The sequence below is a fragment of the Phalacrocorax carbo genome, chromosome 1 (genome assembly GCF_963921805.1).
Source record: "Phalacrocorax carbo chromosome 1, bPhaCar2.1, whole genome shotgun sequence".
NCBI lineage: Eukaryota > Metazoa > Chordata > Aves > Suliformes > Phalacrocoracidae > Phalacrocorax > Phalacrocorax carbo.
In genome coordinates this window covers 212,411,241-212,438,840 of record NC_087513.1, presented here as the reverse complement: position 1 = coordinate 212,438,840, position 27,600 = coordinate 212,411,241, and positions in this window count along the sequence as shown.

Below are 27,600 nucleotides of genomic sequence, written 5' to 3'. Positions count from 1 at the left end.
GATTTCTGAAACATCTAGAAAGGAAATCTTAAATTGCATAGAAATTGTGCTTCAAACATTGTCTAGCCCATGGTGCCACAACACACGAAAAGGCCAATTTCTTCAAAATCTGTCCTTTCACATTTTCAGGGAAAATATTTCTTATTATAACCATCAGTGGAGAAGCAGTTTTGGGAAGATCTACAATACCAGTAGTCCCACACCAGTCTCCAGCACATGAATCAGGTCCCAGCAGGCAATTATAAAATATTAGGGAAAGAATGCTGTGAATTATAACTAATACATTGCTTAGAGGCTCCTGGAAGCTGCAGCAAATTACTCCTGAATTAGAAGACTCTGGACATCCAGCACATCTCCATACTACCTTTACATTTCTCTCTCTTCCATTCAAACAATCATGGCAATAGGGAGAGTTAGAGAACATTAAGGACATAGGCCTTCTGTAGTCAGATGTTTTACACCAAAATCTAGGGAGATCTTCCAGTGCTACATGAAGGATCTTACAGAGACTTCAGCTGCATTAGTACAAAACACTGAGTCTAATTAATAATTGGATAATTCCTTTCCGTTCATCCCTGACTCCTTTCCCCAAGGCTGAGGTGTGGCTTTTACATTCACAGAATCACAGAATCACAGAATGGCAGGAGCTGGAAGGGACCTCTGGAGATCATCCCATCCAACCCCCTTGCTTGAGCAGGCACCCCCAGAGCAGGGGGCACAGGAACGCGTCCAGGCGGGGTGTGAATGTCTCCAGGGAAGGGACCCCACAGCCCCCCTGGGCAGCCTGTGCCACTGCTCTGGCACCCGCACAGGGAAGGGTTTTTTTCTCATATTGAGGTGGAACCTGCTTTTTTCCAGCTTATGCCCATTGACCCTTGCCCTGTCCTTGGGCACTATTGAAAAGAGCCGAGTCCCATCCTCCTGACACCCACACTTTAGATATTTATAGGTATTGATGAAATCCCCCCTCAGTCTGCTTTTGTCCAGCCTGAACAACCCAGGTCTCTCAGCCTTTCCTCATCAGGGAGATGCTCCAGCCCCCTGATCATCTTGGTAGCTCTCTGCTGGACTTGCTCAAGCAGTTTTGTGTCCCTCTTAAACTGGGGAGCCCAAAACTGGACACAGCACTCCAAATGTGGTCTTAATAGAGCAGAGTAGAGGGGGAGGATAGCCTCTGTCCATCTGCTGGCCACACTCCTTTTCATGCAGCCCATTATAGCATTGGCCTTCTTGGCCACAAGAGCAATATAATTCAATCAGTCAGAAGTTAAATATGAGGCCCTCCTAAGCCAGGTGACAATGGTGAGGTTAAAAATTTTGAGTTAGGTGGCATCTGCTAACTTTCAGAATAAAATAACAGTGTCCAGATGGGGCAGTTACACAAACATGAAGAGTCTTCTTGTGGCAAAGATGAGTGCTGCCTCTTTGGATGCAATGCAAAGGAAGTTTCTCAATAGGAGCAGAAAGAAGGTTCTGAATTTCTGAAAGTTTGGTGGTTTTTCTTGTCTGTTTGATTTGTTTTGAACAAACAGAAAGTGGTTGTAATAAAGACACAATTTAGAGATTTTTTTTAAATCCAAATGAAACAAAAATTTTCTTCAAGCATTTCTATCTATTGCACTCTCTTAGAAGAGACATATGAATAATATTCAACCTTCTAGCAGTTAAGAAAAGTGTATAAGAGGAACGTGCCTATAAGCATATGATTTATATTTATAGATATCCTAAGCTCAGAGTGCAAAGCAGACTCAGAGCCAGGTCAGATATAACATAGGTACTGTCAAGGAAGCTCCCAGAGGAGACTATAGTCTGTCCCTTTTGTATTCCCATCTACATACTGAAGACTTTAATTTTTACATAAGTTATCCCATAAACTCTACCAGTTGTTCACCCATAAAACAATGCTTATTTTCAGAACCATTTTGCCTTAGGATCACATTGCATCATCACAAACAATGGAATGCTCTTATTTCTGTGCTCCTGAAGGAAAACTGCTGTAGAATATTGTGTCTTATTCTCTTTATTAATTTAATGGAATGATTCAAGACCCTTTTTAGATGTCACTAATTCCTGATTTGAATATGAATTATGAATGACTAATAAATCTGTTGGAAGTTAACTTAAAAACCCAAGCTGGTATAAGTATCCAAGAAGAGAAACAAGAAAGCCAGGCAGGGAAAAATTATACCAAACATTATTTCTGGCAGAGCAATTTTCATCTCTACATGTGAAAATGCATTACAAAGGAAGTTAATCATCATTATTACCACTTCCCTTTCAGATTGGTAAGCTTAGTCAGAAAGAAATTATATAACCCAACAGAGATCGAAGCTGAAAAGGATGGAAAGAAACTGTATCTCTCTGAATACCTGCCTGTTTGTTTGCCAGCCAGCCACGAAATAAGAGAAAATTATTTAAGGCAATGGAAGTGTAGCAACAGCACATCACAGCAAACATGTCAAAATATGTCCAAAGTGGCCACCTTTGGTTAGACCTCTCCATTTTAACTAGGTCTGAAGTGCCAGCTGAAAGAGGAGGACATGAGGGCCAGTTTACGGTATTATACTTTGACCAGCTTTTGATAAAACTATGCAGATAATATTCAGCAATGGCATAAAAAGACCTAGTCTTGGAATAAAAAATGAGTAAGTATATTGTTTATTTTCCTTCTATTATATATAGCTTCCCTTTTTATTTAATTTGTAATGTGGAAAACATTCTTGATTATAATTTTAAATCAGTTGTGCATTTCTCTAATTTCATCTGCACAATTGTATGGTGTTGCTTACCTTAAAAGATCAAAAGCTACATATAAAAGGATAGAATAAACCTATTGGCTTTTTTCCTGCAAGTTCAGCAGTCATACCTTTTCTTGATGCTCTTCTTTAGACAGAAGAATCATTTCTTCTGAGATTAATAGCACCCAATAACACAAAGCCACAGGTACAGGTGATATTAGAAACCACAGACTCGAAAAACATCCTCGTTCTGTACATTTAGGTTGCCTCCTTTAGTTTTAACTGCCTTTTGTAGATTGTGAATTGTTCATAGTCTAGTTACAAAGGCTGCTTACTTTCTGCAAAGCCATGAAATGCTGCAGTCTTCAGTCCAAAAACTCTCAGAAATCATTCAGCAAGAAATGTGATAATAGTTTTTCCCATAAAAGTGTGGTTTCAATAAAAGTGTTACAACTAAACATCAACTTGCAAGTAGGTCTTGATGATGTCTATGTAGGTCTGACTGTGAGTAGAGAGGCACTGTGAGTTCCCTTAATCACAATTTTGTCTGTTACTAGATCTCTTTAAAATCTCTTTGCTTCACTTACTGTCCCTTCCTGAGGGACTTTTCTTTCTAGCTTCCTTTCCTTCTTTCTCTGGTTTCCTTCCTCTTCCTTTTCATCTACTTTTCATATCTTTTTTTGTCCCACCATTTTTTCCTCTTCTCATCCATGTTACTGATGTTTTTTTTATTACCTTCATACTACGCAGACTGTCAGATGGCATGTTACCACTGCAAGTCATATAATCGAAACAGTAGCAATGCTCTGACCTTTATTTTCTGTAAAAACTTCTTTAAAAAAATAAAAATAGACAAGAAAAAGTTTGCTTCTTCTGAGACAATCAAATTGTTCTGTAAACTCTGATTACCATGGCTTGTGTTCTGCTGTTCATGGCTTATGTCTGCTGGTACTAGTAATATTTGTAAATAACACAAGACACCATTGCAGAATCAGATCTTGGTACAATCCTGGAATTGTTCACTGTGTGAGCATGAATGTTCCATATTCAAGTCAGTACCACAGCGATCACCTGGGGTCCTGATATTCTCACCACACTCTTTTAATCCAGACATTTTTTGAAGAAGCAATTGAAAGTTGTCAAAATGCCCACAGTAGTTGATGACAAGAAGCAGCGCAGCTCTAGGTGACATCACATAGGCTGAGCATCCAGCTACTATCATCATCAAACTAAAACTAAGCTTTACTTGATCCTCTGTTAACAACATTTATAAGCTCCTTAAACACTCTCAGGTGTACAACGGAGCATGATTTTGTGACAGGCACTTTTCAGATGGTGTCTAACTCTATGAAGCAAGCAGCTTATAATGGATTCAGTAATGACCTCTGGTTATCAATAAACTGCTCTTGTGAGCAAAGGCTTTCATTAGAAAGCCTTATTGCTGGGGAAAACATCTAGTCCTGGAGCAACTCAGGTTTTTGAACAAATACTACAAAAAGTAACAATCTATAAAAGTTACGTTATTCAAGAATTAACAAGAAACTCATTACATTATATTTCTCTGCCATGACCCAAGTATGTAAAGGTTCAACGGCTTGCTCTCTGAGGGTGTCAGAGGCTGATATTTCAAGAATAACCTGTGAAATTAGTGCACTTCTTCAGATCCTTACCAGTACTTCCCATAGGTCATCCAAAATGAGGAATTTTGAGGGGTCTTTTTAGTTCAGTTTTGTTCTGAAAAAAACACTAGGGAAAAATAAAAACCCTACTTAAATAGAAAAGGCTATGTCATCCATCAATTTAACATTGGGAAAGTTTTATGTTAAACTGAAATTAAACCTGCCTATAAACTTCTTTTTTTTGTGTTTTTTTTTTTTTCTTCCCTCGGCTTTTCCCATGGCTATAATCCAATTTAGTCTTTTGTTTGATTTCTTTTTACTTATTAGCCCCGGTTTTCAGCACATTCGCTTAGACATCTGTTCTCTGACTCTGAGATATGCAGCACAGAAGTTTGGTCAGAAAAAGGAGTAAAGATGGAGATTCCAGGTCCTGTAGCCCTGAGAGATTTCCTTTGCTGGTCCTTTGACTTCACACCAGCGCTGGTTCCTTCTCCAGTGAGGCACTCCTGCCTCTGATTGGTGTTTCCACCCAAGTAATGCTGTACTTCAAAAATAGGCTGCACTGGGGAGAAATATTGGAAATATCTTCACTAAGATATTTGATTGAAAAGTACCTTCTCATCTACTGTAGATGCCACTAGCTAACTTTTGTGGAGCATTTATCTGCTGTAAAGAAGGGAGCATGCAATTGCAACGGACGAACAGTGACATGGTATTGAAAAATTTGGGGTAAAAGTGGATTTCTTTTTCTTTTAAAAAGCAAGATAATCACTTAAAGGATATCTAGGTTAATTAAATGTACCATGTGGGGGAAAAATTAACCACAAGGAAAACCATACAGGTAGTTATAAATGAGATTCAAATACTAATTATAGTAATAGAAGTTCATTTAAAATTCACAATCAATTTTACTGAGCCTATGTGAAGAAGAAACATAGGCTGCAGGTTTAGAAGATTATAACATTGGCAGAGAAGCTATCACACGAAGTTCACAACCCCAGTCCAACCCTCACTGTTCACTGCCTGTATTTTGATCATGCCAGTGAGGCAGGTAACACAAACCCACAGACAGCTGTACTAGCACAAGAGAGACCGAGTCGAACAGCACCATAGGAAGACAGGACTGTAGAAACATCCTAAGCTGCCTTTGTGTGCCAAGTGACCATCTTGTGAAACTATATCCTAAAGGTAGATCCATGGAGGAGTTTCAGACATGGTTGATAGATTGTGTTTCCTAATACTTCTTGTCTGCCTTCACCCTGATGTGAAGCCTGTAACACTGAGTTAGCTCGGCATCTCAGAGTCAGATTCAGAAAAGTCAAATGTTAACCAGAAAAGTGTATGATAAAGCCTCTACTTTGCTGTCCTCTGAACACGTCCTGGGGCTCTAATTATGTGTACTGGGTCTGCCTGAGATGGAGCTAAATCCCTTCATAGCAGCCTATTTGGTGCTGTGTCCTGGATTTGTGACCAAAATGACCAAAAAGATATCCAATACCATATGATGTTATGCTCAGTAATAAAAGCTGAGGGAAGGAGGAGGAAGGGGGAGGATGTTTGGAGTTACGGCATTTGTCTTCCCAAGTAACCAATACAAGTGAGGAAGCCATGCTTTCCTGGAAACGGCTGAACAACTGGCTGCCGATTGGAAGTAACGGATTAATTCCTTAGTTTGCTTTGCTTTAGGTATTGAACTGTATTTACCTCAACCCACAAGTTTTCCCACTTTTACTCTTCCAATCCGCTCCCCATCCCACTAGGACAGAGCAAGCTGCTGTGTGGGGCTTAGCTGACTACAGAGTTAGCCCACAACGTTATGTCAGATTAATTTACTCAGGACTATTCTCGCTGAAGAGTGCCCTAATCATTGCTTATGGTCCCTCTTCTAATCCCTCTCCATTGTGGTCCAGTTAATATCGAATTAATTTGCTGAGAGGAAGAATATCAGAAAGAACAGTTTCCCCACTCTGTTTTGTGCATGCACTCCATGTCTCTATCCAATTACTCAAACTGTCCATTTGCAGAAGGACTCACGGACAAGTTCCTCTGAACAGTGATATTCCACAGCAAGTGCAGTGTTGTGCAAGAAGACCTGGCCAGGAACTCTGAAACTCTGAGACTGAGAAAGACTGAATGCTTTTCTGCAAAGCAACAGTTTTGTAAAGGAGGGCACCGTATTCTCTTTTTGTTACTTTCACATGACAGTAGCCTTGGTGCTATGCTCTGCAGAGAGCTTAGGCCTTCCAGCGATGAAGTCAGGTTTCTTTGGTAAACTTCCTCCAAAGCTCTTCATGCAGGGGAGTGCCTCATCTGGTGTTTCCGTATGGGCTAAGGCTGGCTGTAATCATTCACTTCTTTACCCCGTTAAACTAGCGGATAACCACAGAAGGAAGAGGTGCCTGCATGTGTAGGGTTTATTTGCTCACATGTAGGCATCTATAAGGAAAATAATCATCTTAGTCTCCCATACAGCCTGAAGAGTCAATGGATAATTTGTCACACCCTAAAATAGATGTCTAAAAGAGACCAGGTGAAAAATACTTTTTAATTTCTTCCTAAACTTGAGGAAGAATAATATGAGGCATTAATATAAATTTTTTTCGATCTGGCCTCAACTTAGGTGTATGAAGGCTGTATTTTGTGACATTTGGAAGATATCTTTATATATAAATGATGTCACTGATCACGACTGAAAAGAACCCCAAAGCAAGTCTACTTAAAACTTAGAGGTATTTTACTTCCACATAATGAACTACTTTTGATGAGTGTCTGTATTACATTTACTGAGAGGATCAAATTATTTGGCTGAACTTTAAATGCAAAGCCATATTTGTTAACTTGTTTTAAAGGCCTTACCCAGAACAGCATTTAAGCTTTAAAGAACTGTAGGCCTTCTCTAATGTCCCTGGGACTTCAGTTTACAGCATACTGAACTGTTGGCTTAAACAGTGATGCTTTTCTGAACTGCAAGCTGAAATCCAAGTGTTCCTTTGGGGTCCACATCTCCCTCATGTGATGTATCAGCACTCCTGCTCAAAATCAGCAATAGTTTGCTATATATTCAGTAGTGAGGGCAGAACTGACCCTTTGTATGACAGTCATGAATGATATTTACAGTAATGTGCACTGGTAAATATAGCAAGGTAAAACCTTAATAGCTGGAAGAATCTGAAACACATAGCTGAGTATCTATTAGCATACTAGATCCTTGTATCTTGTGAAAAACCTGCACAGCACTAGTTCACACACAGTGTTCAAACTTCACTCTTTTATTATCCGACACCTGTATGCAGTTATATTTCTAACCTATCCTCTTTCATTTGTATACACTTATCAGGAGAGGAGTATGTGGGGGTCATGAGGGAACTGTGTTTTTCTCTATCTGATATTTTAAAAGCAAATATTTCCCACAGAGAGTAAAATGAAAATAAAAGAAATACTGCTAAACACTTGTAATAGACAAAGCAGCTATGCGGCATTTTCTGAATAATTGGCACTGAAAACCCTCTAGTAATATTCAAAACAAGCCAAGATTTGTATGAGAAGTTCCCCCTTTTTTAATGCAGCAGCATCAGAGTGTCAAGGTATTCTGTCACGTGCTCTGAACTCCCAGAGAAGGTTTCACAGGTTGGAAGGCAAAGAGGCTAATGGTTTCTGACAAGTTGTTATTAGAATACAATGCTGTTTTGTTTCTGATATTTTTTTCAAACCAGCTCAAAGAAAAACCACATAAAACATGCAGTTTTCACCTTACCCCAACTTGCTTCTTTTGAGATGTTTTGACAAGAGTGGCTAGTTCTTTGATTTTTCAAAAAAATACTGACATTAATACAACAATCTAGCCACTGTCTTCCTCTTGCCATTTCCTGGAGTCATGACTAATTTTCATTTATTTTGTTTCATTACTGAATCACAGGGCTTAAAGGGGATATTGCTAATAATTCACAGTGTTTTTGTCTGGGCCCTCTCCAAATCTCTCAATTTCTGTGCAAAGATCCAAAGTGACAGCGACACTTCCACCTTCTCTCAGGGTCTCTGCCAGTGACCCCTTATCATCACCTTTAGAAAATGCATTGTATTTGTAGTTTGGATTTATACAGCTTTCAACACCCAAACATGGGACTGGTAATCCTTCAGCCTCTTAAAGGACTTCTGTTTTGTTCTTTGAAGATCAGCCTGTGGAACTGACATACTATCATCTACTGTGTCAACAAGGCTTTTATTTTTATGTAGTTTTTCATCTAACATGAAAATTTTCCTTATATTTATAGTGTCATGTAAATACCTGACAGTGATAAAGAGAAATGGTGGCTTGATCACAGCTAGCAAAAGTCTACTTGGGGAAAATACTTTTTATAGCAAACCTTTTTTTTTAATCTAAAAAGCGGGAGACATTGCAAGATCCAGAGGTAAAAATTGAAATTATGTAAACTAATTTCAGGCTAGAAATAATGAAGAGAATTTACCACTAAGACAATTAATAAAAACACATCATGCACTTTTCAGCCCTTGAGATCAAGACTGAGTACCTACTTCAACACATGGAAGCGAACGTCACTAAACTATGGGCTTGAAACAGGATTGATTGGAGGGACGTCTGTTCCTTTGGTGTCATGGAAGCAAGTTCAATAAACAGGCCAGCCCCTTTTGATCTCCAATTGTTCGAAGAAAAGAACTTCCGTAACAGAGGATAAAAATGGATGATAATGTAACCTTAAAATAACCCTGTCACAATTTTAATTTGTCAAGTTTGTTTTTTCTTCTCCCAATGAACAGGAATCTTTAATCATTAAATGGTCAAAGAGGGTAATAACATCGTTTTACAGTACAATTCATTTTGAGTTGTATTGTTAAATTACATAGCTCTGGATAGTTACTGGTACACCCATATATTTGTTACTGCAACTGCAATGTTGACTTTATCTTTTTTACACCAGGAAGGATGAAAGCTTAAAAATACAAGACATTAAATGCCATTTTAGGCTGGAGAACACCCCACTGTCAGCTCTGTGAGGGAGATATTGTTCCAGTTTTGGGAAGGCTGGTGGAAAAAAGGAGATGGGGAAAAGCTCTCTAGGATATTTCTCTTTGATGGATGCTTTTTGTAGAATTACTTAAAGTGTACATGCTACTGAATCAAAGAAGGATTCTAGAAATCCACAGGAACTTATTTTTATATCTGATGGGCTTTCTCAGAAGAAGAAACAGTCTGGTTATTTCTACAGAATTCTGCCAATTTATATTTGTTTAGGCCCTTTTCAGTTCCTTTTAACTAAAGGAACCTCAGGAAGAGCTGCCATCCAGTGCTGCTGAGGTCTATGATTCTCAGGAAAGTGTTTTGATGTGTGAGGGTAGAGAGACCACAGTGCTGCTGCAGCTTCTACATGTTGCTAACACACACCCTGTGACAGCTCACAGGAGTGTGAGGTCCTAAGCTACACTATACAGACCATCAAAACAGAACATCTGGAGCATGTATGACAGATCTACAGCTTCATTCCTGTTACAATTTTTAATTTGATTGAAACATTAACCTTCTGAGACCTTCTCTATTTTAGCCACCTGATTTTTTACTGGTTTCCATAGCTGTTCTTTAAATGTTTCTTATGGTATGACTGAATGGACAGAGGCTTCCAAGATTGGCATGTGGTCCTGTGTGAAAGAGGAGAGGAGCAAACCTTAACATTCCACTCCACAGACCAAGTTTTACCAAGACTATCCACCTTTTATCGTCTCCAGAAGAGAGTTATAGTCTTGTGAAAAGCTATGTCAAAATATATTATATATGGAAGTAACTTTTAACTTTACAGGCAAGTTTAAAATTATATATGCACTGGGGAAATTAATGTGGAAACGACTCATTTACAGAAGCAATATTTGATCATTTACATTCTGCTGATATCCAGCATCAGCCAGGTGAGAAAGCACATCTTTAAATTACTAAAATGTGTTCTGTCATGATCAGTGCAGACATAAACAGCTCTTAAAACAGCCAAACAACCAATAACTTGTTTAAAAGGACCAAAATCTCCAGTCAGTCAATTCTCTTGCTTCGGACCTCTTGTGTTAACTTGATGTGATAAACTGGGGTGGGATGTTGTTCCATGGAACAAAGTGTGCAGTGATTCATCTCATCTATTTATTATGAAACAATTTAAAGAAAAGGTCACCTGACTCTGTGTGTCATCTATCTCAGTTCATATTTCAAGAGGATAATAATTACTGGTTCATATTTGTCCTTCCTTTATGTGATACAAAAACTCTAGGGAAGATCAGTGACTCAGGCAGGAATCCTTCTCTGAATGAAAAATCTAATTTTATAAACATGGAGGAAAAGATATTATGTTAAAAACGCTGATATTATACCGACATAAAATAGTCTAACAAACATAGAATTTATTGCATAAATATGCCTAAATGAAAGGTATTTTGGAAAGACTTTCTTCCCCGATGCTAGTAAACTCATAGTTAACAGATATTGAGACCATTACTTACGGCAACATAAAAAGAATATTCCTGAAGGGTTTGGTTCTCCCATCCCTCTGATCAATCCTCTAAAAATGTAACACTTGATTTCACTGGTAAAACTAGTTTAAAGTATTTAAAGTTTTCAAGGCTTTTAAAGCTTTCAAGATTTTCAGAAGACTAGGAAACCTTCAAAAAGTTGCAGATAACTGATCTTATATTACTATGAGTTCACTTTAGTTTTTATATACTCAAAAGTTTTCTAGGCACTTGGAATAACAGTATTCGAAATCACAGTAATAAATATTGAAGGAGGAAACTTTGAAAAAAAAAATCTGCCACAGGCAGGGCAAGACATAATTTCAGAAACCATCAGCTCAGGGTTTGAAAACAAAAATGACAATACCAAATCTGCACTATGAATTTGCTTCTGAACAAACTTACACCAAAGGGAATCAAGAGGAAAGCCAAAGGAGCATGTTTAACATACAAAGACATGGAAAAAAGAGACTATTTCATCTGAGTTTTTGAAACGGAAATTATGATGGAGAGTTTCTAACCTCTTCATTTTGAATAATTGCTTTCTTCTTTTTCTTATTAAAATAGCCCATTTCTACAAGGTCTTCCATCATCCACTCAGCTCAGAAGTTTGTGTGTGTAAACACAGAGAGAAGCATGGCTCTCTATGCATACGTTTTCTGAAAATAGGTAGTAGACGGACTGATACTAGCTTAAAATGCCATTACCTCTCTCTTAGATTTTTGCCATTGTTTAAATATCACAGTATGAACTGGTTATTCAGTAGCCTTTTGTAAAGAATTGCATACATTAGAGCCTTTACCATACAGATACTCTGCACCTTGGAACCGGGAGTCTAAGGGATTTTTTGATGCAACAACAAACTCCGCTTGCAGGAACAGAAGAGAGATTGCTGAAAGTATTATGTTTCTGAAGAATTTTTAGAAGAGACTCTGATCTGTCATTCAATCTCTGCCAAAAAACGGACTGTATTTTTTTTTTCCCGTTTTCCTAGAGAACCATGTACACTTTTCATTGCTGACTAAAACCACAATCTTTTTGCTTTCTTATTACTACTTCATGGTTCCACATCATAATTTGCTAACCATGTGCTCCTCTGATCAAATCAGCAGATGTTCCTTCTCTTGAGCTCAGCCTGCAAATATCTCAGCAGTGTCAGAAGAGCTATATCCCAGAAACACTAACTAGAGTAAACATGTAACAGAAACAGATAAAACCTTTATCGGTCAAATTCCTACATTATTTTCATTATAATTTCATAGCTGTCATTAATCTGATCAAAAATATAACTGTGGCGTCAGAGTTTGAAATTCTCCTTGTTCTCAGTATCAGTGCATCAGAATTCATCTTTGGGACATGATCCTCTTTATTATCTCAGGCACTTTAAAATCAAAAACCAATAGAATGTCTTAACAGGTGAGTGGCCAGAGGCAGGCCCAGCTCACTCCCTGCGGGTAGCCTTTTTTTACATCGTTTTTGACCTAGTGTACTAGACCTATAACACCTTTCTTATCCCTATCAATAGGCCAAAATATGTATTTAACATTTCAACCCTCTTCCCCTCCACCCTGTTTTATTTCCTTTGAACTAACAATCTGTATGTAGCTGTAGTAGCTGCTGATAGAAGTTCACTGCATTATTTAGTTTTGTTTGCTTTGTCTGAGTGCTGGAGAGAATACTGATGTACATGGCTGTCTTATTCATAGTACTAATTCATAAGTCATATCTCTTCATGTACATCTTTTACAGTTGGTGGCCATGTCCGTAGGGATTTTTAAGTAATATTGTTTTCCAAAATGCTATTCTTTTATTCTTTTATAGGCAAACCACAAATTAGTTCATATACTTACTGCAAATGAAGAAAAGGATGATGGATGATTTGGACTTTCAAAAATCTTCACTTTTGTCTTGAGACACTGACATACAGTAAGAAGTATCTTACCCAAAATTCACTGAGGTTTTGAATTTTATTTTTTGTATTTTGTACTAATGGTCCCATGTTACAAATTCTCACTTCAAGGAAGCCATATCTATTTCTATTTCTAGAAACACTCTGATCCTTGTGACCATGAGGTGTATACTACTGATAATATGTTTATGTCTACAATTCTCTGGAATATTGGATTCTCCAACTGCTATAAGGGATGCTGAGTCTCTTCCATCACCTATATCATAACCTGCCAGGCACACCTGAACACAAGTGTTATCGTTCTGTCACAGTCCTTTTAGTCACTTCTAAGGTCCTGCCTTCATCTTTGTTTACTTTAAAATGTGCATGGCAAATGGCAGGGGTAACCTCAAAAATGACCTGTATCATGATGCTTCAATCTATGCTATAGTCCTAAGGTTTGATTGGCATAAAAAGTAAAGTTAATCTAATATATCCAGAATCTAGCCTCAAATGCATTTGACTTTCTTTAATAGTCCAGGAAGATTGGAATATTGTGAACAGGAAGAAAAAAAAGGCAGAAGGAAATTTATGAATACGGAGAAGGACAACTAAGTAAAGTTCCATAGAACCAGGTAGAAATAATAGTTTCTAAAAGTGGAGACACCTTATTCTCTCATTCACAAACAATCCTGTTGCCTTCATTTCCATTTGAATGCCTCTTCTGAGTACCTATAGCACAACACATGTTGGTTTATGCAAGTCTTTTACTGATCATTTAGCTGCTAAGTTCACCATATCTGTACAGAACAACAAGTTAATCCACCAGGAAGCATATCTCTCTCTTCTAACTATCTGTTGTTGCGGGTTTGGTGCTGTTAGGTTGTCTGTCATTGGTTTTTTTTTTTTTCTTTTAAACTCTATTATTGAGACAAACACAAATGAAGCTGCCATTATTTGGTCATTGGAAACCAACCAGATGGTAGATAACTACGTTAAATCTATGATAATAACTTAAGGGATCAGCTTGTCAGAAAAAAAGCAAAACAAACAAACAAAAAACTAACAAAGGCTCAGTTTTAGAGTCAGAATTTGTCCTTCAAATCCTGCTGTACATCTGACATTTTTCTTTGGTTGGGAGTTGAAGGAGTCCAGCTCTGACTGAGGAAAAGCAATTGTGTATGCCAAAAGAGAAATTCATATATCTTTCATCAACTTCTAGCAATTCTAAGTTTCAAGAAAAAACTCTTCTACTGGGTCACTACCTTATTTAATTGGATGTTGTGGTAGGCTAAGCTGAGAACAGTTGAGCTGAAGAAAGAAGTCTGAAAATCTTCATGAAAAGGCACTCTTTTTCCTGCACCTCTAGGCACATAGCAAAATAGAGCTCTGATGAATAATTAAGGGTATAGAACTAGATTTGGCAGAACTAATAAACAGCAGTCATGTGAAAGGTGCTGCATAAGATATTGTTCTTTCTTCTTGGAGTCGTTAATGACCAGAGACTGACTCCTCATTCATGAGACGTACATAGATAATCAACCCGCTCATGAAAAGAAAACAGCAAAGCCCAATATACAGTTAAATACACAATATTTCTTCTATCACAAAAGATTGCACTTTGCTAGGAAGAGAAACCATCAGCAAGCTCAGAAATGACAAATACAATTCAGTTTATTCACAGTGAGATGAGCAGTTCACTTTTGGCAGTTTCAGGTTATTGAACTGAAGAAAATGGACACAGTTCCTTTCAAAGCTAAGAAACACTCTTTGACAGGTGATTAATATGACAATCAAAATAAGCACATTTCAAAAAAAAAAAAAAAGAAAAAAAAGAAAACAACCGCAAAGATTGGGATTGGATGGGTCAAAACTTTTATGCTACTTCTCACCCTGTAAGTCAAGGGTCAGCGCTTGCAGTCCACTGGGTTTTAGATGGGTGACAAAGATCTAAAGTGAATAACAATGACAAATAGTGAGGGAAGGAAGGTTTGGTCAGCATGAGATTAATTCCTTTGACAAGTATAATGTTTTCTATAACCTCAGTTTCATGGTCGAGCATTTTTAGTGTAATTAACTTTCTATAATAAATGTTGAGGAATTCCCAGACCATGTGTGGTAGAAATAAATTTTGATAAAAAGCATACTTCACCTTATAATCAGAGGCAATTAAAAGGGCAACTATTTTAATACACAGGGGCTTACACATATTTAATACCCTAAATGTAAATAAACCCAAATAAGAAACTTGAATCTATTTTTGGTAGTCTGGGTCTTCTGAGAGATTACAGTATACACTTCTTTAGGGACAGAAGCTGAAGGTTTTTAATGACAATTTTATATCTTCTTGTGACCATTTCAGCTCTTTAATGACTTGGCTGCAATGTAATTAATGCTGACTAAAATAAATCCCTCTAGCGTTTTACTTATTAGCTGTAGACTAAAAATAAGATCAAAAGGACAATGCTGGCTGACATACTGGGTGGTATGGCCTTGACCCTAATGAAGGCCATTATATTTTATCCATGAGCACCTACATCTGATAACAAACCTGACTCTTGTTTACTCGTTTTTGTTATTACCTGGGTCTTCATCTTTTGACATTCTTTCACTCTATGACTTGATTATAATCCAACTCAATAGCTGAGTTGCCTGCACTCTATTAACTGGCATCTCAGTTTACCTCTGCTGGGGTCTGGGACAGAAATACTGATGACAAGAAAAGAGGCTCACCCACTCATCTATTTCTCTACAACAAGACAAATAACCAATAAGATAAAAAAGCTGAAGGCAACTACACATAGATAAAATTATAAGACTATTGATACAACTGGAATCTTACCTGAAGGCAAAAGAGTCATAATAGTGTATTTTGTTCTTATGAAGAATTTTAGAGAGGTTAAATAATTTTGTATACAATGATGTCACATTCTCACCCAGTACCAAGAGTCAATGGGAGTGCACCTGACAGGCAGGGAGGGAGGAGGGGGAGCTTCTCTACCGATAGGGGTGAGACACATTGAGGGGACTGGAAAAATAGCTCTTTGGCTTGTACAAGTCTTATCATGGGATATTTAGGAGACCAGTCAAAGGTGGGGGAAGAGAGGGTTGAAGGTAAAGAAATGTGGGGGAAGAGAGAGAAGAGGGATAAGGGCTGGTTGACTACGAGCAAGCTGCTAGTTGGTGTGCTTGTCTGGCCATGCCTGACAGCTGGTAGGTGCAGTTGTCCTGTGTTCTTATTGAACTCCACTTCTAGTTATTTTCTTGGGTGAAGGGCTTTCTATTCTGCATGCCTGCATGTGTGCGGGGCTCTGAGTGCCAGCGAATGGGGTGGGACCAGGGGGCCCACGTGTCTGTGGTGTCAACTGCAGTGACTGGAGCAGGTGCACATCATGGGGGTGTGTATGTCAGTGGGTGATTGCTAGCAAACATCAAGACAGATTAGCCAAAAGTAGGACTAGGCACTTGGGAGCCAAGTGTTTGTGTGGCCATAAGTCTGGGCTGGATGGAGGAGTCACCCAAGGGGCTGTGAGTTAGATGCTGGAGGGGTGTCAGCCCATGACTGTGCTGTCTAAGGGCCAAATGGAAGATCTGTTTGCATGTTCATGTCCCTGTGTATGAGGCAACTGGAGAAAAGAGGATCCAGGGGAAACTACTTTATAACCTTATTTAAGGTAATTTCCTGGAAAGACCCACAGCACACACACACGCATGAGTATGGGCATGAATGAAGGGGTCTCTACCAGCAGCCAGACTGGTGCTGCAGCCTCAGAAGCTCATTTGTTCAGGTGCAAGCAGAGTTTGTGTTTGTGCTGCGTGTTTGCCTGTGTGTCTGGTCAAGTGTATGGGTGCATATGTGTATTATGCACATGTGCCTGGAACAGGGACTAACCAGCATCTGCTGGTCTCCCAGATTTCACAATTGCTAATACAAAGTGTCTGACTCATCCAGAGCTACAAAATAGATTTAAAAAGGAACATAGGACAATAACAAAACCTGTATTCCATTATCGATTCACTAGGAGGATTTTCTTCCTTATATAACATGAATGTTTATGCTCTGGATGGTTTAGATGACTATTAGTTCTTTAGGACTGGAGGTGTTTCTATACAAATTAGCTATAGAAAACAGATGTTGGGAGTTCTTGGAGCCCTGTAGCCCCGTAGTACAGCACTTTTGTTCTTCATAACAGGCCATAAGGTTTTTGCTGTGCTTGCAAGGCCTCAGGACTGAGACTTCTCAGGCTTGATCTGACTGAACTTTTGCCAACCTGCTTGAGCTTTGCCTTACGTTGTTTAGCTGTGACAGCAGTTTCTCTAGTAGACCAGGGAACCGTTTATATGTAATCTGTAATACTTTTGTTTATCTTTGTATGGTATGACTATAGTTTTATATAAACAGAAATATTAACCAGTTATTCCATGTAGAAGGAGATATTTACCACTCTAACGTGATGAAGCAGTGCAGAGATGTACAAGCCCAGTAGGATAGCAGAGGCCTTGAGAAGAGGAGAGACAGGACATGGCACAGAGGATTACAGGCAGGGGGTGATAAAAGGTGGGGCACAGGATGGCCTTAGAGGCAGCTCACCCATGGTCAGTTAAAGAAATGCACACCTGGAGCTGGACAAAACTGATTTTAGGGGTAAAAAAGAGAATTAACTCATATGTGACATAGGTACCATACACAGTAAATTTGGATGTAATGGGCAGCTGCGTACAGATGAAGAGCTAGGTGTAAACTCATGTTAGCAAACATCTGCAAACGGGCCCTGGGTGGATCCTAGGGCAAGGAGGAGACATGAAAGTCAACATGAACATTATATTCCTATTGGTGATTCGCTCCAGATGCTGACTATTGCTGTAACACCCCCTCAAACAACAACCACAAGAATGAAACTGCCAGCCTTGGGACCCAGAAGAGCAGGGTAAGGGTGAGAACAACACCAGGACGAGGGGTAGAGAATAAGAAGTGTGTGTTTAACAGTTTTAACCACATAATTTCTTCTTTTTGTGTAACATTTAGATATCAACAAATAACGATTCCTGGATTTGACTGTTGAGATTTCATTTATGCAAACAGTAAATTCTTGGGTTTATACATATATAAAGTGTGCTTACTCTTTTCCCATAAACAACATTTTAAGCATAACATTCTCACATGAAAGTTACTAAAATTACTGAATCATACTGGCTGGAATGAAATCTGTATTGTGCCCAAAACAATAATGCATGATTTCCAGAAAACTGAACCAAAGAATGAAAGAAAATTAATCTTTTAAAAGACCCACGAGACATAGAATAGTAACTACAGAAGCACTTTAAGAGCTATATTTCTTATGTGGTGCATCAATGATTTTAAATTTGATCTAGAGGCAAGATTTTCAACTCATCTTTAACTAGGCATCAATTTTATATACATAATTCTGTAGACATAAATAACTACAGTCACGTTTTATGCTTGCTGTGATACAAGGAACCAAAATCAACTAAGTAGCTCATGTAAAGCATAGCAAAAAGGATTCAAATATAAATGGAGAAGACAAAAACCTCTGGGCCATGGATAACCACAGGTTTAGCTCCTTCAGACCTTTTAACAGTGTGTACTTTCACCTGAAGACAAAAACTGCTAGTGTTTTGCTCCCACTTTTGAAAATAACTGTTGCTGGCAGGAGATTTAAGTCACCATTCCTTATCTGAAATGGAGGCACTAACTATGTGCACACTCTCCATCTCCCATAACACAAAGTAAAATGGGTAAGTGAAATGCAGAAAGCAATAATCATTTCTTTAGACTAATATATTTCAATTCATATTTCAGTTCATTAAGGGCATGCCAAGAGGAGTTATTCAGGCTCAGCTGAAGCTTGGTAACATTTTGTGAAGTGAAGAAATTACTTCGTTGAATGTCCCTGCTTGATCACTTTTCCCCATCTGATCATGTCCTTAATATTTGTTAGCACTTAATAGGTCTCCTTGTAAGTGGCAGCAACTAATTTACTCAGCTCAGAATTGCTCACCTATTCAGTCCCAGTCCAAGACAATTTCTGGTGGGGATCCTTGGGGTTTATTTTTTGGTCTTAGAACATGGTCCGAAGAAGGAAGTGATTTACAGATTTGGTTATCTGTGAAAACACAGGCATCTCCCAGCATTTGAGAAGCTCTTGCTTTGAGCTGTCACTTCAGGGATGAGTAAAGGGTCTTCCTTAAATCCCATATTTTGTCTGCCAGCCCATATGAATGCCTCAGATACACCAGGATGCCTCTTAACATACCTAAAAATGGCATTATGTAACTCTGTTTAGGCACCTGAATTAATCCCACATGGTCTCAAATCACTTCAAGTGGGAATGAATGACAACTGACAGTGTCAGAATAAGTCCTTTGGTAAGTTATTATTTCTGCAGCTGAATCCTAATTGGGTTCTCAGGTAAAGTTCCATGCATTGGGGAAGATGTCAGTGAAATCACCAAAATTATGTCAATAAGACCAAGATCATCTCTTGAGACACTAAAAATTTATTTTCAGGACATTTTTTTATCTTGGGCTACTTCAGTTTTTATGTTTCTGAATGTCAGAACATTGCTCTGAGTCATAACTCCTTCAAATCTCTTTTTCTTGCAAAGCTTTCAGACAAACAACAGTTCTTTTTCCTGCTCTCTTTCTCTCCAGAAGTACATCTACATATATTTTTGAAGGCTGTTATCTGACTCTTTGCTTTCAGAGGCCTGTTAATGTTTTGGTTTTTGGTTTTTTTTTTTTGCTATTGGACTTGCTCTCTTTCAAGAGTGGCCTCTGCAGAATATACAACAAAAGTGAAAAAGAAAACTCACACCACATGTTTACCTACCAGTAAGGAAAAATGTGCATGTTATCGACTCGCTGAATGCTTTTTATCAGGCAGCTTTTACTATACCAGGTGATGTCAGTGTCAACAGTTCATACGTTATAGGCGGGTGGTCAGGGGACCATCGATGTGGTTTTATAGCCCTCCACTGCAAGGAGGGGATCACCCTAGATGGGGGCTGTAAGACTGAAATTTCTGCTTGAGCACCTATTGTTGCTGTAGTGCCGAGACAGGGGTTAAACAGACATGAGGTGCGGGTGCTGTGTTCTTTTTTGTATTATTATTATACCTAGTCTAAGATTCTGCCAAAGGATCAAGGAAAAATCATGGCTGAGTTTTATACCATTCTACATATGCAGAATAAGACCCAAGTTTCCAAACCTGATGCTTGAATAAGGTAAGAGAGAAAAATGTGTGAAAAAGAAAACATTATGGATTCCCTTTATATTCTGCAGCCAGCAGTATAGAGTCTCAGAGTTTAAGGACGTGAAAAAAAGGTGAAAAAAATGTGAAAAAATGTATCTGAAATATGAAAAATATGTTAAAAATATATAGCATGGTTGGGAAATGAACAGAGTTTTATCAATCCGGCATAGAGTAAGGTAAGACAAACCTCATACCCATTACAACAGCCAAAATGGCATTGTTAGATCAAAAAACTGATTTAATTTAATTTTAATTTTATTTTATTTTATTTATAAATTTATTTATAAAATAACCTCTATCAGCAGGAACCTGGACATGAGAGTTCTCACCCATCTTGTCTAATAACCAAGTGTTTCCTCCCTGAGGTATAAACACTTAAGCTCACTCCTTTTTTCTCCATTTTTGCCTGAGGCCATGAGCTGTGATAAAGTACACTGAAAATGGATTTTGTGTTTTCTATTACAAATGTGGCAGACTGACATTAACAACATGTGCACCCTAGTCCATGTGGATGGGTTCATGTAAATGTCCGTACATTAATCTTATTAGTAACTAACCTGATAGCAGAAGTCATAACAAATTTCAGCAGTGCAAAGTGCCTGGAAAAACCGAATGTTGAGCAAAACCAGACTAAACAAAGTACTACTTCATATATCAGTCAAGTTAACGAAAATATGATATTTTCCTAGTCCTCACTGAAAACCGTAGTTGATTTTCTGCCAAAGACAACATGGTGACAACTTTGCTTGAGGCTGACGCTGCACTGATATCTAATCCTTATTTTGCCATCTCCATCCCCTTTCATTCATGAGGTGTCACATTGGAATTATCCCTCCTTAAATCCTTTGTAAAATATTTTGGTGCTATTTATCGAGTAATAGTTGGTCATTACTTTGAAATTGTGAGTTGTGATTGTCTGGAAGAGAATCATGATTTTTTTACTTGTTCTGTTTTTCATTCTAGCGATCCGTCTCTCCATGTACTTAGGAAATAGTTCTTCAGGAAACCCTAGCACAACCTCCATTTCATTCCAAAACATGGAGGGAAGCAGTTTTTCTTTCCACTGTCTGTCCTAGAGACTCAAATAAAACTTTTGACTGCTCTGTCAAGTCATCCCAAAGAACCCTGTGGATGCATTTGCTTCTTTCTAAATGTCCTAGCACACCTGGATGGGCCAGATCCTCAGCTGGCACTGGCAACCTTAATTCTCCTGAAATCAATGAACCTGGATGCATCTACGCCAGCTAGGAATTAGAAAACCGCTCCTTCTAACAGTACGGATTTGAGAACAGCAGCACCAACAGAAGCAGATATTTTTATGTATCTTAAATACATTCTCTCTATGAAAAACATATATTTGCTGATTGTGTTAGAAGTAGGAATGTATTTTAGCCTTATCACATGACTCCTTTAACCAGCAACAGGTGAGAGTCCATATTGGATGAGTCTATTGCATAAAAGATGTTTTAAAAAAGCAGAAGTGGTGCAGACTGTTGTGAGCCAATATATCTCAAGAATATGTTTGTATGTGCCTTCTAAAGTAACCACCTCAATCTATACATAAAACTTGGATTACATTCATCTTCTATGGATTTTAAGCAAATTATTCTTTGAGGGGAAAAAATATTGCTTATCTTAAACAGAAGTGCACAAAGTTAGATAGAAAAAGGGTGACAAATGCTTTTAATGGCACAGAAGGTGGCTTAAGGACATCTTGTCCCTTGCATGAAGCACGTGCTAAGTGGTTTCAAGTCAGTCCCTGTGATGAGGAGAGAGAGTCTGGAGTCAAGAAGGAAAAGAAGGAAATTATGTGGTAAGAAAGTGTCCCAAAAGCACTTGAAAATGATGTAAATTAATGCTGAAAGCTTCAGTAATAACCCAGGCTAAATGGTCCTTCCACTGAGCTACTCAGAAGAGACGAGAGGGGGTTGCATCGCCAGGCTTTTTTAAATGACATGTTTGATAATAATGAGGAAGTTCAGGATTTACTGAAAATGCATAAATTACATCTCAGCTGTGTAGAGGAATATGGACTTGTTCTGAATTTCATCCATGTAAATTGTGCAAAATGCTTAAATTAAGCATGGTTGTGTCTAATGCCCCTGAATGCTTCAGAAGAGATCCTGAACAGTCTTGATCATCACTAGGTCTGAAGTATGTGCAAAGAGAGGAGGGGGAAATCATCACCTGCCCCCTGACATCGGTCTAGATATCACAGCACAGTGCCAGGCAAAGGTGTCTGAGTAGCTTCTGAGCTAGTTCAGCCAGAAGGAGCAATAGGAAACTGCTGTGATACCTCACCCACAGAAATCAGAGCCTACAAAAATGTTTCGGGAGATGGGATTATTTAATTCAGCTAAACTGTTTCTGACGTCCCAGCTAGCAAAACAGGACAATTTGTGTTTGGACTAAGCAACAGTTCTCAGTGTTTCAATTTTCTCATATTATGTTCGGAGTCCCAAATGCACATTCACTACCAAACTGTACATTAAGCTGTCTCAACCTTTTTCTGGTTCAGGTGTATTCCATGTGTCTAGTACCTACAGCATATTATGTACAGACAGCTCCAGACTGAAAGAAAAATTATGGTTTTTTTCCAAATATATATCTAATAAAATAAAACTTGAATAAAATTATACAATTTATGGGAAAAAAATGCCAACATATTCAACAACCTAAATAGTTTTTCTCAGCATAAACTCCATTAAAAAAATATTTTGATCTATGAATGGTTTTTACAGTCTGACATGACACATAATGCAATTTGAAAGGCCATCTCTATAATCTAAATGGAAAATCTGTAGTATCAAAGTCTCATCTGTTATCACCAATAAGCATAGTTCATAAGAAGCTAATGAGAATAAACATGCTCTAAAAAGAAAGTGGGAATTAATTTTTCTTTCCTTGATACAACATCAGAAACCAGTATTGTTAAAGCTCTTTATTTCCTTTATAAATGGAAATGAAAATGACGTAATGGAAAATGAAGTTTTTTAAGTATTTATTTATCTTGTTCTCCTGGAACAGCTGGAGGTGAGCCTGGCCTTGAGGAGGTGCTCTGGGGGAAGCACTGGTGGCCACGGTGGCCACTGCTGAAGGTAGAGCTGGTAAATTCAGCAGGCACCAAGGTGTGTTGATGACTGTGGTGTGGGAGCAGATAAAACATAAAACTCAGGGAGATAGTGGTTATTGGTGGCTGCTGAGGCTAGGAAGATCAGCAACCAGCAAGACTGGTACAAAATTGAATCTAAAAAAATCTCAAAATGTCAAAAATGAAATACTTCATTTATGGAGAACAGATTAATGTGCTTAAGATTTAGACTTTTCTGAGCCTGGATAAGAAACTAAGAGTGGACTGAAATTGAAGCAGGGGGAAGTTACAGAATAAGACAACGCTTAAAAGAATACTTAGTGACAACCTCAAGTCAACGGAAGAAAATTCATGCTACTGTGAATTAAGGCCCAGAGGAAGGGTCAGGTTCATTACGTATTCTTCACAGGGAAGGGGAAGCACAGGTTTATATTAAAATCAAGAGGTTGAGATTCTACAGTTAAAATAAATTGGTATCCAGTTTCTTCGATACAGTAAGGGAACCCTGTCCCATTTATTAATGTGCAAATTATATAACAAATGATCATTTCCATTTTGCAGCAAGAGACCAGAAACAGTGAAGTTAAGCACCCAAATTCACACCAAGAACCATATCCAGACTGCTAGTCTCTTAATGACAAGACCAATGCCTTAATCACTTTTCTTCCCTGATTTCCATTTCTCCATATGCCGCATTTTATGACCGTAATCAAGTCCCTTGACTTATGTGTATCATCATTTAACCATCCATCATTTAAAATATTTGCCTCACAAAGGCTGCCGGAGACAAACATTCCATGAATCATTAAATACTTTCATTGAAAATCACTCCAAACATGACTATTATTATTAGCTGTATTAATAATAATTAGTAATGGCCATTAGATCAGACGTTTGTAGTGCTCATGATTCTTTTCACTCAAAAGCATCTGTCTTTTAGAGAACAACTGTTCAAAGTTAATTGTCAGGTGGTCTTAATGACATACATTTATACTGAGGTTATAATGGACCATAAAGTGAAGTTCCCACGATGCTAACTCTTCAGTCTAAAATGTTACACTTACATAAGCTTTGCATTTCCAAGACAAGTTTAAGACAGTAAAAATAAGTGTTTAATAAGTGATAAGCATATAAATGTGTTTCTTGCTTTCTGGGAACCTATAAGTATGTATCACTCATTAAAACCAAATCAGTAATGTGTAATAAATTAGATAAATTATAAGAGATATCATATAAGATTTTGCTCCTGAGACACGGGCATAGAGCACTGAATAACAATATAAATACACAGAGGGATGAGAATGTAAGTGTCCTATGGAACAGAACTTGTTTTTTAATACTATTTCCTCTGTCCAAATAAGCTTTAATTTTGCATTGGAACAAGCAAACTTCTCCTTTAAGCACCATCAATAAAACATCCAGCTGACCTTTTCACGCCTTCTATAAGGAAGCTAAATGTTACTCACTTTTCACATTCAATAAAAACTATTACTGTGTTCTAGTTCAATGCATATCTGTGTCATCATGGGGGAAGGTCACTTTGCACTACGTGTTAATCTTGCCTTTAAGGTTCATTTCCAAGCTTACGGGTTGCTAAATGTGTCGCCTTGGTTTATTCATGAGCCCCACGTGGTGTGTGACAAAGTAACTTGAAGTTCATCTGAAGGTCTTCAGATGTTTGGGCCTTCAGATCTATTTGTCCCAGGTTTTCCATTTTAAAAAAATACCCGAAAGCAACCAGAGGATGTGCTGCATTTAGCCTAATGCCAGACAGAATGGTAATGAGTTTCAAAAAAATCTATTATTATTTTGGCCAGAACTTCAACTAATGCAAAGTGATAGAGAAGCACTCTCTTCAATAGAGCTATATACCCCAGATAAGAATAACTGGACACTTCTGATGTCTCTGAATAATGATCCCGGTCAACATTTTCAGAGACAGAAGTCAGGTTACAAAGTTTGAAACTTCCTTGGCTAATGCCACCAACTGTATCTTCCTCATCAGATTTTCTTTAGATGAGACCCTCTATTTGCCTCCCGAGATCTTAATAAGTTACATCTTACATGTAAGCATCTTTCCAAGTGGAATACTCATGGATATAAGAACACTGCTGAATTATTTATGTTTTTGTCCAGTCAGCCAGCCATAGAAAAGTATGGCTGAAGGCATAAAAAGTTAAAAGTTAAATCATAGAATAATAAAATCATAGAATCATAAAATCATAGAATGGTTCAGGTTAAAAGGGACCCTTAAAGGTCATCTAGTCCAATCCCACTGCCATAGGCAGAGACATCTTTCACTAGTCCTGGTTGCTCAAAGCTCTGTCCAACCTGGCCTTGAACACTTCCAGGGATGGGGCATCCACAACTTCTCTGGGCAACCTGTGCCAGTGTCTCACAATCCTTACCATAAAAATTAATTTCTTCCTTATATGTACCTTCTTTCATTTAAAAACTGTTGCCCCTTGTCCTGTCACTACAGACACTGGTAAAAAGTTTGTCTCTCTTATAAACCCCCTTATATATTGAAATGACACAATAAGGACTCCCTGGAGCCCCACAGGGACAAGGTAAACAAAGCTTTACATTCCCTGGAGACAGGATTCCTCTCATATGGACCATTAGACTGTAGATAGATTATCTTTTAAGCTAGTTGCCCTATATTCCTTTTATACCAATGAAAAGAAATAGGTGTCTTTAAACATATCTAGTTTTGATGTGTATTTTTGGCTGCGATAAAGCATACCCTAGAAGTGCCTACTTTGCTCAGGGACTATAAGAGAAACCATTATAACTAGTTCCCACCCTGGAAGCTCTTCCTTTTCATTCCTTAGTCCTCAAAGGTAGGTTTCAGAAAAGTTAGAAACTATGGAAAAGTCCCTTCTTTACTGGAGCTGTCAGAATCCTCCGGCTCCACAGCAGGAAGTCTTTCAGAACTGTTTGCTCTAAGTTTGCAGTAAGGCCTCTGACAAATTTTGTGCAATTACCATATTGCTCAGAAGGTGTTGTACATGAAAATCACTTATGTAAGCACTGATAATTCATATTTCAGGTTCTTAAGACTCTAAACTGTAAAGACTTCCTAGCTTATATTGTCCTTAAATACCATCCTAATGTCATTCTTTGAAGCATTTGGAACTTGTTTCTATGATACATGACATGCAATAAAATATATGAAGAAGCTCTAACGTTTCTTAGAAGTACAAACAGGGAGTAGTAAATGTCACAGGTGTTTGCATTTCAGCTGGTTAGGCTCAGTGATCTTAAATATTCTGAGATGTCCTGAAAGCAGTAAAAGAGAGTGTGTCCCAAGCAGAAGTATAAAACAACATAAATCTTACAAAATATCTAAACCTATGTGAATGCATATGAAATAAGAATTAGATTTCCAAACATTTTTAGAGTCCCTGTTAGCACAGGGAATCAAGAACAGGTTTCCCAATACTTGTTTTAACCTGTGATAATTTAAATTTAATTATGCTGATTACTGACTTGAACCTGAGTTGCAAAGGATACTCTGGTTCTGTCCAACTTCCCCTCCGTGTCATCAAGAACCTCCTTGGTATCTGACCCTCCCCTTCACCCAGTAAGCCCGAGGGTGGCAATGTGAGCCAGGGGCTCAGGGGACAGTGCATCCAGCCCACATGTGGAGAAAGGAAGCGAGGTGAGCTACACGCGTTTGTAGAGAATCTTGCTGAAACTTGAGATGGGATCAACAGGGAGAGGCATAAACACTCCACTATATATGTCTGTGGGTGGAAGATTAAGATTTTGAATAGCTAATCAGTTCTTTATATTTTTCTCCATTACATTCTTGATTCTGATTGGAAGTAAAAATAAACAGCCTTGTTCTCTGTCACTGGCTAGAAATGTCAGTTGTTTCCTTCTGCAAAGGCTGCCTATGCCTTGACATTTACACCATGTGCCCAAACACAGATGACATGCCCCTTAGGAAAAGTCAGTAAAAGAAAAGGGAGAAAGGCAGGATCAGAAAGTATTGTATCTACAGTTCTTTAGTGTGTACCACTGCCCTCTGGTACAAAACAAAACTCTGAGCATATCAGGTCTGTGAGAAACACTCTCCCTATAGGTCTGCAGAAGAGCAGTACCTGGCTCCTCCTGTACAGAGCTTTCCCCTCATCGTAAGAACCTGAAAACCTGGTTGATTAGCAGGTGGCCTCAAGGTTACACTGACAGTATCAAAAAGCAAACACCACAGTTCTGCCAAATAATCTAGGATTATTTTTTTCTAGTTTAGTACACAACGTACTGAACAAACCTAACTGCTCCATATTGATGTTCAGATAAATTATTAGAAATATGAGCACCTGTCATATGTATGATGGAAGGCACGTTTTTCTTATTATTTTTTATTTTCACAGAATTCTAATGGCTGGTCACTTAGGAAATAGTAACCAGGATTATACTGTAATAATGTTTTAATCAACATCAGCATTAGTTGGCTAATAAAATGCTAGACAAAGTCA